Source organism: Chelonoidis abingdonii, chromosome 1 (genome assembly GCF_003597395.2).
Source record: "Chelonoidis abingdonii isolate Lonesome George chromosome 1, CheloAbing_2.0, whole genome shotgun sequence".
Classification (NCBI taxonomy): domain Eukaryota; kingdom Metazoa; phylum Chordata; order Testudines; family Testudinidae; genus Chelonoidis; species Chelonoidis abingdonii.
In genome coordinates this window covers 324,833,961-324,841,291 of record NC_133769.1, presented here as the reverse complement: position 1 = coordinate 324,841,291, position 7,331 = coordinate 324,833,961, and the positions used below count along the sequence as shown (strand labels likewise).

The 7,331-nt window shown below is 45.7% G+C and overlaps 1 protein-coding gene across 1 annotated transcript in view; it reads left to right on the top strand.

Moving 5' to 3' along the window:
• Window positions 1-6,448: 6,448 nt before the first annotated feature.
• Window positions 6,449-7,331, top strand: part of BRCA2 (BRCA2 DNA repair associated) — a 77,021-nt gene continuing 76,138 nt past the window's right edge. The window contains exon 1 of the mRNA XM_075061645.1: window positions 6,449-6,507. The gene's annotated coding sequence lies outside the window, so the exon portion shown is untranslated. The remainder of the gene's footprint in view (window positions 6,508-7,331) is intronic.

The following is a 7,331-nucleotide window of genomic DNA, read 5'->3' as shown; positions in this document are numbered from 1 at the left end:
GGCCTACTAATGCTTCTCCCCTCCCTCTTCAGCTAGAGAGAGACTGGCTGGGTGGCACCATGACCCCCACTTTTACCTGTAAGGAACTGTTGGTAATTAACGCTAATCTATAGGGAAATTGATGATCCTCCTGGGTAATTAGCAGCTCCTTGGATAGTCAGCACCGGCTCACTGCCCTCTTCCTACACCCCCTCCTCATTGATTCTGCAAAGGGGGAGGGGATTCAGTGATTAATTAAGAATGAGATTCAACTCACAAAATGAGTGTGATTATTAAATGTACACCCAACAAAATCCCCTTCCTCTCTCCCCAGAGGAATAGGAGAGACTAATACAAGGTACATACTCCTTCCCCATCCCCAGAAGGGGATACTGCAACACACACCACAAAATGCTATATTCAGTATTCATCATGTCTTTATAAATGCGGCCTAAAATCCATTGCCGACTAGGGAGTATGCCTTCCCATCTCCCATGGCTCCAGGTACACCCAAACATGAGGAAGGCTAGTGGTAGAAGTCTGATTAAATGAATGGAATTTTCTCTTCCAAAAATATATGATTTTAAATGTCCCATTAGCACAGATACATACATTCATCATCACAAGAGGGAAAGACTTAAAACACTGTCATAACATCAATCTCAAGTGAGAGAAAAGTCAGCAGCCAGTCTGTCATCATCCCCAATCCTGTAAATATGTGCATGCTTAAATTTACTTACTTCATTTACTAGTAGTCCCATTATAGTCAATTGCACTGCTCACATGCCCAAAGTTAAAAATGTTTATCTTTGTGGCATTACGGTCTAAACGAGCATCTCCATTCTCCAGCTCCAAAAAAGGGTGATATTTTACATATTACACTGAAACACAGCATAAGCAAAATACTTTACAAAGTTCCACACACAAAATAATTCAGTATGTGTTTGGTTCTTTTCTTGTAACTAAAGTAATGTGATGGTGTCTTTGGTGGAAAGGGAAATCAGTATTTCACATGTTCAAGTAAACTGTTGATTACTTTATATTCAGACATTGAATGAATTGTGTTGTATAACAATATAGGTGAAATCCTGGCCCCACTGAGGTCAAAGGCAAGATGCTCATTGACTGCAATGGACCCAGGATGTCACCTGATAGCTTTCCTATAGTTTGTAATATTTGTAAACATGAAAACCTTTACAGCTTAAAACTAATATTCTGAATTGCACCTGAGAAACAAGGTGGGTGAGGTAATATCTTGTATTAGACCAGCTTTTGTTGATGAGAGAGACAAGCACAAAGCTCAGACTTGAGGAAGAGCTCTGTGCAGCTCGAAAGCTTGTCTCTCTCGTCAACAGAAGTTAGTCCAATAAAAGTTACTACCTCACTCACCTTGTCCTTGTGATATCCTCACTAAACAGATAAGCTACAGCATTTTACATGAAATGCATATAGCTTCCTCTTGATCTTCAAGTGTTGCCCAAAATAGAAAACACCACAACAAAGGCTTTATAGCTGCAACAGTGTCCCCATTATCAACAAGGATTGCGATTGTTTAGCTGCCTGCAAATTATAAAAAGTGCTACAAGCCACCCTGAGGCCTGGTGTACATTGGGGGTGGGGAGATCAATCTAAAATATGCAACTTCCGCTATGTGAATAATGTAGCTGAAGTCGACATACTTAGATCTACTTACTGTAGTGTCTTCACTGTGGTAAGTCGGCGGCTGACGCTCCTCCATTGACTCCGCCTACGCTTCTCACGCTGGAGTACCAGAGTTGACAGGAGAGCACTAGTGGTCGATTTATCAGATCTAGACTAGATCAACCCCCACTGGATCGATCGCTGCCCATTGATCCAGCACATAATGTAGACATGCCTGAGAATCCAAAATCAATCAAGGTCTAAAAATAGCTCAAGTGCAAACCCTTTGGAGATGACTAGCTATGCTCTACCAATACATGGATCAGTTATAACATTGGCTATGATGGCAGGGCTGTAGATGTACCCATAATTCCTATTTTTAACAAAAGAAAAATAATTGTGAGGGAAACTGATAAAAATAAAGGTTTTTAACCAGAGGCCTGAATAAACTCGGTTGCAACTAGACACACACATCTGCAGAATGCAGTCAGTGAAACTAGGTTCTTAAACTGTTGAAACGCAGCTATTAATAATTGTTTAAGAGTTCTTGTACACTCAGGGTATGTCTACACTGCGAAGAAAGACCCATGATGAGGGAAGGTCTCAGAGTCTGGTCTCTAGCCCAGGTTTTGTCCTAGAGCTTAGTCCTAGAGCTTGTCTATACAGAGTTTTTGCATCAACTATGCAGGTTTAGAAACAGATAAGACATACTTACATAGGTGCAACCCTGTTGTATGCCTGCACTTATATTGGTATGAATGTTCTTATATCTGTATAATGCAATAAGTTATACTGATGCAAGCACCTTTATAGCAGTGTATGTCCATTCACACTTAGAAGCAGCACCAATTAAACCACTCATTTCTAAACCAATATGGTTAAATCAGTACAAAAACTGTAGCCCATTGCTAAGAAGTTAAATGTTTCCTTTGCATCGGTCTTCACCACAGAGAATGACTGGGAGATACCTGCTCCGGATCTCATCTCTTTTGGTAGTAAAGATGAGGTAGTATCAGTGACTGGGGCCTCAGAAGAAAGTATGCTATAACAACTTCAAGATTCAAAAAGCCCTAAGTCATCAGTGTCAGGTGGCATGCATCTAAAAGTTCTGAAGAGCTCAAATATGAAGTGACTGAGCTGCTAGCAAAAATATGTAATCTGTCATTGAAAACAGCTACTGTACCAAAGGATTTAAAAGTAACAAATGTACCTATATTTTAGAAAGGCTTTAACAGTGATCTGGGCAATTACATACCAGTATACTTAATATCTGTACCTAGGAAATTAGTTGAAATAGTCATTTCAAAATAATAAAACACCTGGAAAATCATGAAATGATAGGATCTAACCAACCTGGTTTCTGCAAAGGAAAAATGTATTTTATTCATCTATAAGAATTATTTGAACATGTCAGTAAAATAGCGGATGAAGAAGAACTGCTGGACATTATTTATTTAGACTTTCAAAAGGCCTTTGACAAAGTCCCTCAGAAAAGGCTACTAAAGAAACTAAGCAATTATGGGATGAGAAACAAAACATTGTCTTACAAAAATGAGCTAAGAAGTAGGAAATGAAGTGCAGAAATAAATGGTCAGTTTTCACTGTTAAGAGTGAGATGCCTTAAGGTTGCACATAAGTATGGTGTTGTTTAGTATATTTGTTAATTATCTGCAAAGGAAGTTGAGGAAAACATAAGAACGGCTATACTGGGTAAGACCAATGTCCTGCATTGTGTCTTCTGAGAGTGACTGATGCTTTGGAGAAATTAACAGAACAGGTGATCATTGGGTGATCCATGACCCGTTGTTCACTCCCAGCTTCTGGCAAACAGAGGCTAGGGACATTTAGATCATGATGTTGCCATGAATTGGACCTATACTCCATGAATTTATCTAGTTCTTTTTTGAACCCTGTTGTAGTCTTGGCCTTCACAACACCCCCTGTCAATGAGTTCCACAGGTTTATGGTGTATTGTGTGAAGAGTTACTTCCTTTTGTTTGTTTTAAATCTGCTGCCTGTTAATTTCACTGGGTGACTCCTAGTTCTTGTGTTATATGAAGAAGCAAATAGTATTTCCATATTCACTTTCTTCACATGTCAAGACCTCTATCATATCCCTTCTTCGACATTGCTTTTACATACTCCTAATCATTTTTTGTTGCCTTTCTCTGTACCTTTTCCAATTCTAATATATCTTTTTTGAGATGGGGTGACCACATCTGCACGGAGTATTCAAGATATGGTGGTACCATGGATTTATATAGAGGCATTATGATATTTTCTGTCTTATTGTCTATCCATCAGGGGCGGCTCTAGGTATTTTGCCACCCCGAGCACGGCAGGCAGGCTGCCTTCAGCGGCTTGCCTGTGGGAGGTCCCTGGTCCTGTGGATTCGGCTTGCCTGCAGGAGGTCCACCGAAGCTGTGGGACCAGCGGACCCTCTACAGGCATGCTGCCGAAGGCAGCCTGCCTGCCGCCCTCGTGGTGACTGGCAGAGCGCCCCCCGTGGCTTGCCGCCCCAGGCACATGCTTGGTGTGCTGGTGCCTGGAGCCGCCCCTGCTATTCATTTCCTAAAGGTTCCTAATATTCTATTATGTTTTTTTTTTTTTGACTGCCGATGCACATTGAGTGGATGTTTTCAGAGAACTATCCACAATGATGCCAAGATCTCTTTCTTTAGTGGTATTGAAAAGGAGACAAACCTTGTGTTTCAGGGCTTAAGACAATGTCTAACTAGTAGGGATTAGGATGAGATCTTTATAGGGGGGCAGATTCCTCTGCCTATTGGTACATCTGCCTATTGTAGGATTCCTTGCATCTTCCTCTGAAGCATCTGGTGTTGGCCACTGCCAGAGACAGGATATTGGACCAGATGGATCCCGGTCTGATCCAATATGGCAATTCTTATATTATTATTCTGTGGGTAGGTAAGTGATGGGAAATGGTAGTAGTCGCCGGGATGGGAGGAGGGCTCTGATAAGAGAGATCTCTGGACATAAAGGGCAGTTAGCTACTAGACAGTGGCAAGAAAGAGGGGTTTGCTTTCAAAGAATGTAAACCATTTACTTTTTTCTCTATAATGAAGTTGAGAATACCTTATGTAGTCTAGTTTACGAGAAGTGAAAATGTAGATACATTAAGCAAATAATTTTATTTTACTTATGTTCTTTCTATTTTGAATAAAACTTGTTTTTGTTAAGATTGTTGTTATATTGACAATTTCATGCAGTCCATCCACAAAGTAAACACTGTAATCTGTAAAAGGAGGTTCTGAAAGAAAAGTTTCTGAAAGCTAAATTCTCCTTTCAGTTTTGGTCATGTAGGCCTGGACAAAGATGTCCTCTCCCAGTGAGTTGTGTTGTCAGGAGTAAATAAATGATTCTGTAGTTAGCGTATGGTGAGGCCACACACACTGAGGGATGAGTATAAAAGGAAATATTGAATAGCTGCTCATTCAGTGAGCACCATCCATAGTGTGCACTGAATGACATAGGGCTATGGCTGGAAAAATAGTATGTGGTCATGTAATTAAAGATATGTATACACACAAGCAGCCAAATGAAGATTGCACAGGAACCCTTAATACTAGAATTTCCTAGATTTTGAGTACATAACTTTGCTACATTAGCTTTCTTTTATCATAGCTTATACTTTAAAGTGGAAATTTCAAGTTTTGGGGTTTTTTTTTAAAGCAGACAATTCTACCATCTATAACGACATTGACCCTCCTCGTGGGTCATCAGCACATCTGGGACTTTTACATCCACTGCACAGACTTCTACCACTTGAGCTAATGGAGTAACTGATACCTGTAGTAGTCTATCCTCCCCTGTGTGGACCAGCCACTACAGAGGGGTAAGACACACGTATTACCAGTGGGTTACACAAGGCCTGCTCAAGGCACCAGCAAACCAAGCACGTGGTTGGGGCGGCACATTTTCAAGGGCAGCATTCTGGCCTTTTTTTGGTGCTTCCGGCAGCAAAAGCCTAGAGCCGGCCCTGGCAGCAGCAGCACATTGTGCGTGGGGGGTGCTCTGGGGCCACTGCAGTTCATGCCAGGGGAGCAGTGCCACACCTTGTGGCTGGGCCAGGCAGGCTCCGAGTGGGGGACACTTGGGCTGGGGGCCGCCCCGTGGGGCATATGGAGCTGCCTGCAAGTGCCATAGGGCAGACACCCCCCAGCACCACAGCCGGGGCTGGGCAAAGCAGCCCTAGCCACCCAGTGACTGTGACAGAGGAGCCAGAAGCAGCAGCAGGGCCACAGAAGGCAGGGTGCTGCCGTGCAGGGCGTGCATCCCGCTCTCTGGGGCTACCCTGTCCTGGCTCCTCAGCCCCCTGCCAGGAGGCAGGAGCCCTGGCTGGAGGGACCCTGGACTGAGGCACAGCCTGGGAGCCGTGGTGCTTACCCCAACCCTGCCAGCGCTGGAGCGGGTGGAATCAGCACTAGTGGGGGGGAGGGGGGAGCCCAGGGCTGAGTCGGCAGGGGATGGGGGTGGGTCGGGGTGAGAGCCCAGGGCTGGGGTGTTGCTGTGTGTTGCACTCTCTCTCTAGTGGGTGTTGCTGTGTGTATTACACCCTTTCTCGGGGGTGTTGCTGTGTGGCGCTGTCTAGGGGGATGTATGTCGCGGTGTGTTTTCAGCTGACAATAACAGATCAACTCCCCGTCTGGAACGTCCCTCACACTCCTCAGCCTTCATTTCAGCGCCGCTCTGCAACCGGAGCGCCGCGCTGCTGCCCAGCCTCCGCCCACCGCCTGTGGCGCCGCCGCAGTAGGAAGCAGGCGCTGTGGCGTTAGAAACAGCCTTCGCGGCGCAGGCGCAAGGGGATTTGGCGCCAGCGCTTGTGTGCGTTGAATGAATGTTGTGGAAGCGGCACCGCTGAGGCAAGTGGGGGAGGGTGTCCCAGGCTAGCTCGGCGTCTGCGGGGGGGCTCGGCGGGGCTTGATGCTTCCCTGTGCAGGGCCCCGGTGGTCCCATCCCGGTTGAGAGACTGCAGTGGCTCGTCCCGCGTTGGGGGACGGGGGAGGAGAGCATGGGGACGGGGCTGCTATTGGGATGTGGGGGAGGAGCATTTGGGGGGCTACTCTTGAGTCGGGGGGAGGGGCATCGCCAGAGGCAGCGCTGCTCTTGGGTGGGGGAGCGGCATCGCTGGGGGTGGAGTTGGGTGGGGGAGGCGTTGGATTTCATTCCCTGCGAGGGCGGGGGACCGTCTCCCCTTCAGTCACGCACAGGATGATCCGTGGGAGCTTCCGTCCTTCACCCCCGTGGTGGCCGAGGGAGCGGTGAGTGGAGGCCCAGATGACTCCCAGTCACTCTGCCTCCCTTTTCCTGCCGGTTGCAAATACTGATATTTAAAGTGCATCCCGAGCGTTATTGTTGGGACAAGGATGCTGAGCGCTGTACTAACGCATGTGGGAGATGATTCCTGCTGTAGACCTCTCTCCCCTATGCCCCCCAGGGAGGGATAAACAGGGGGCACTGTGTATTAGAGGGAAGTGAGGGGGGCCAAGTTATTTTCTCCCATCTGTATTACATTTGAAATACTGACTCTCAAAATCGGTTCCTAGTGAAGGGGTTTCTTGTCATCCTGAGAAAGGGGAGGGAAAAGAAGTTTGAGGGATGTCAGCTGTTCTTTTATACAGGGTCACAAAGAAGCTAAGCACAAATAAAATGGGTCTCTGCCTGTTATTTTTAGAGTAGATGAATGTACA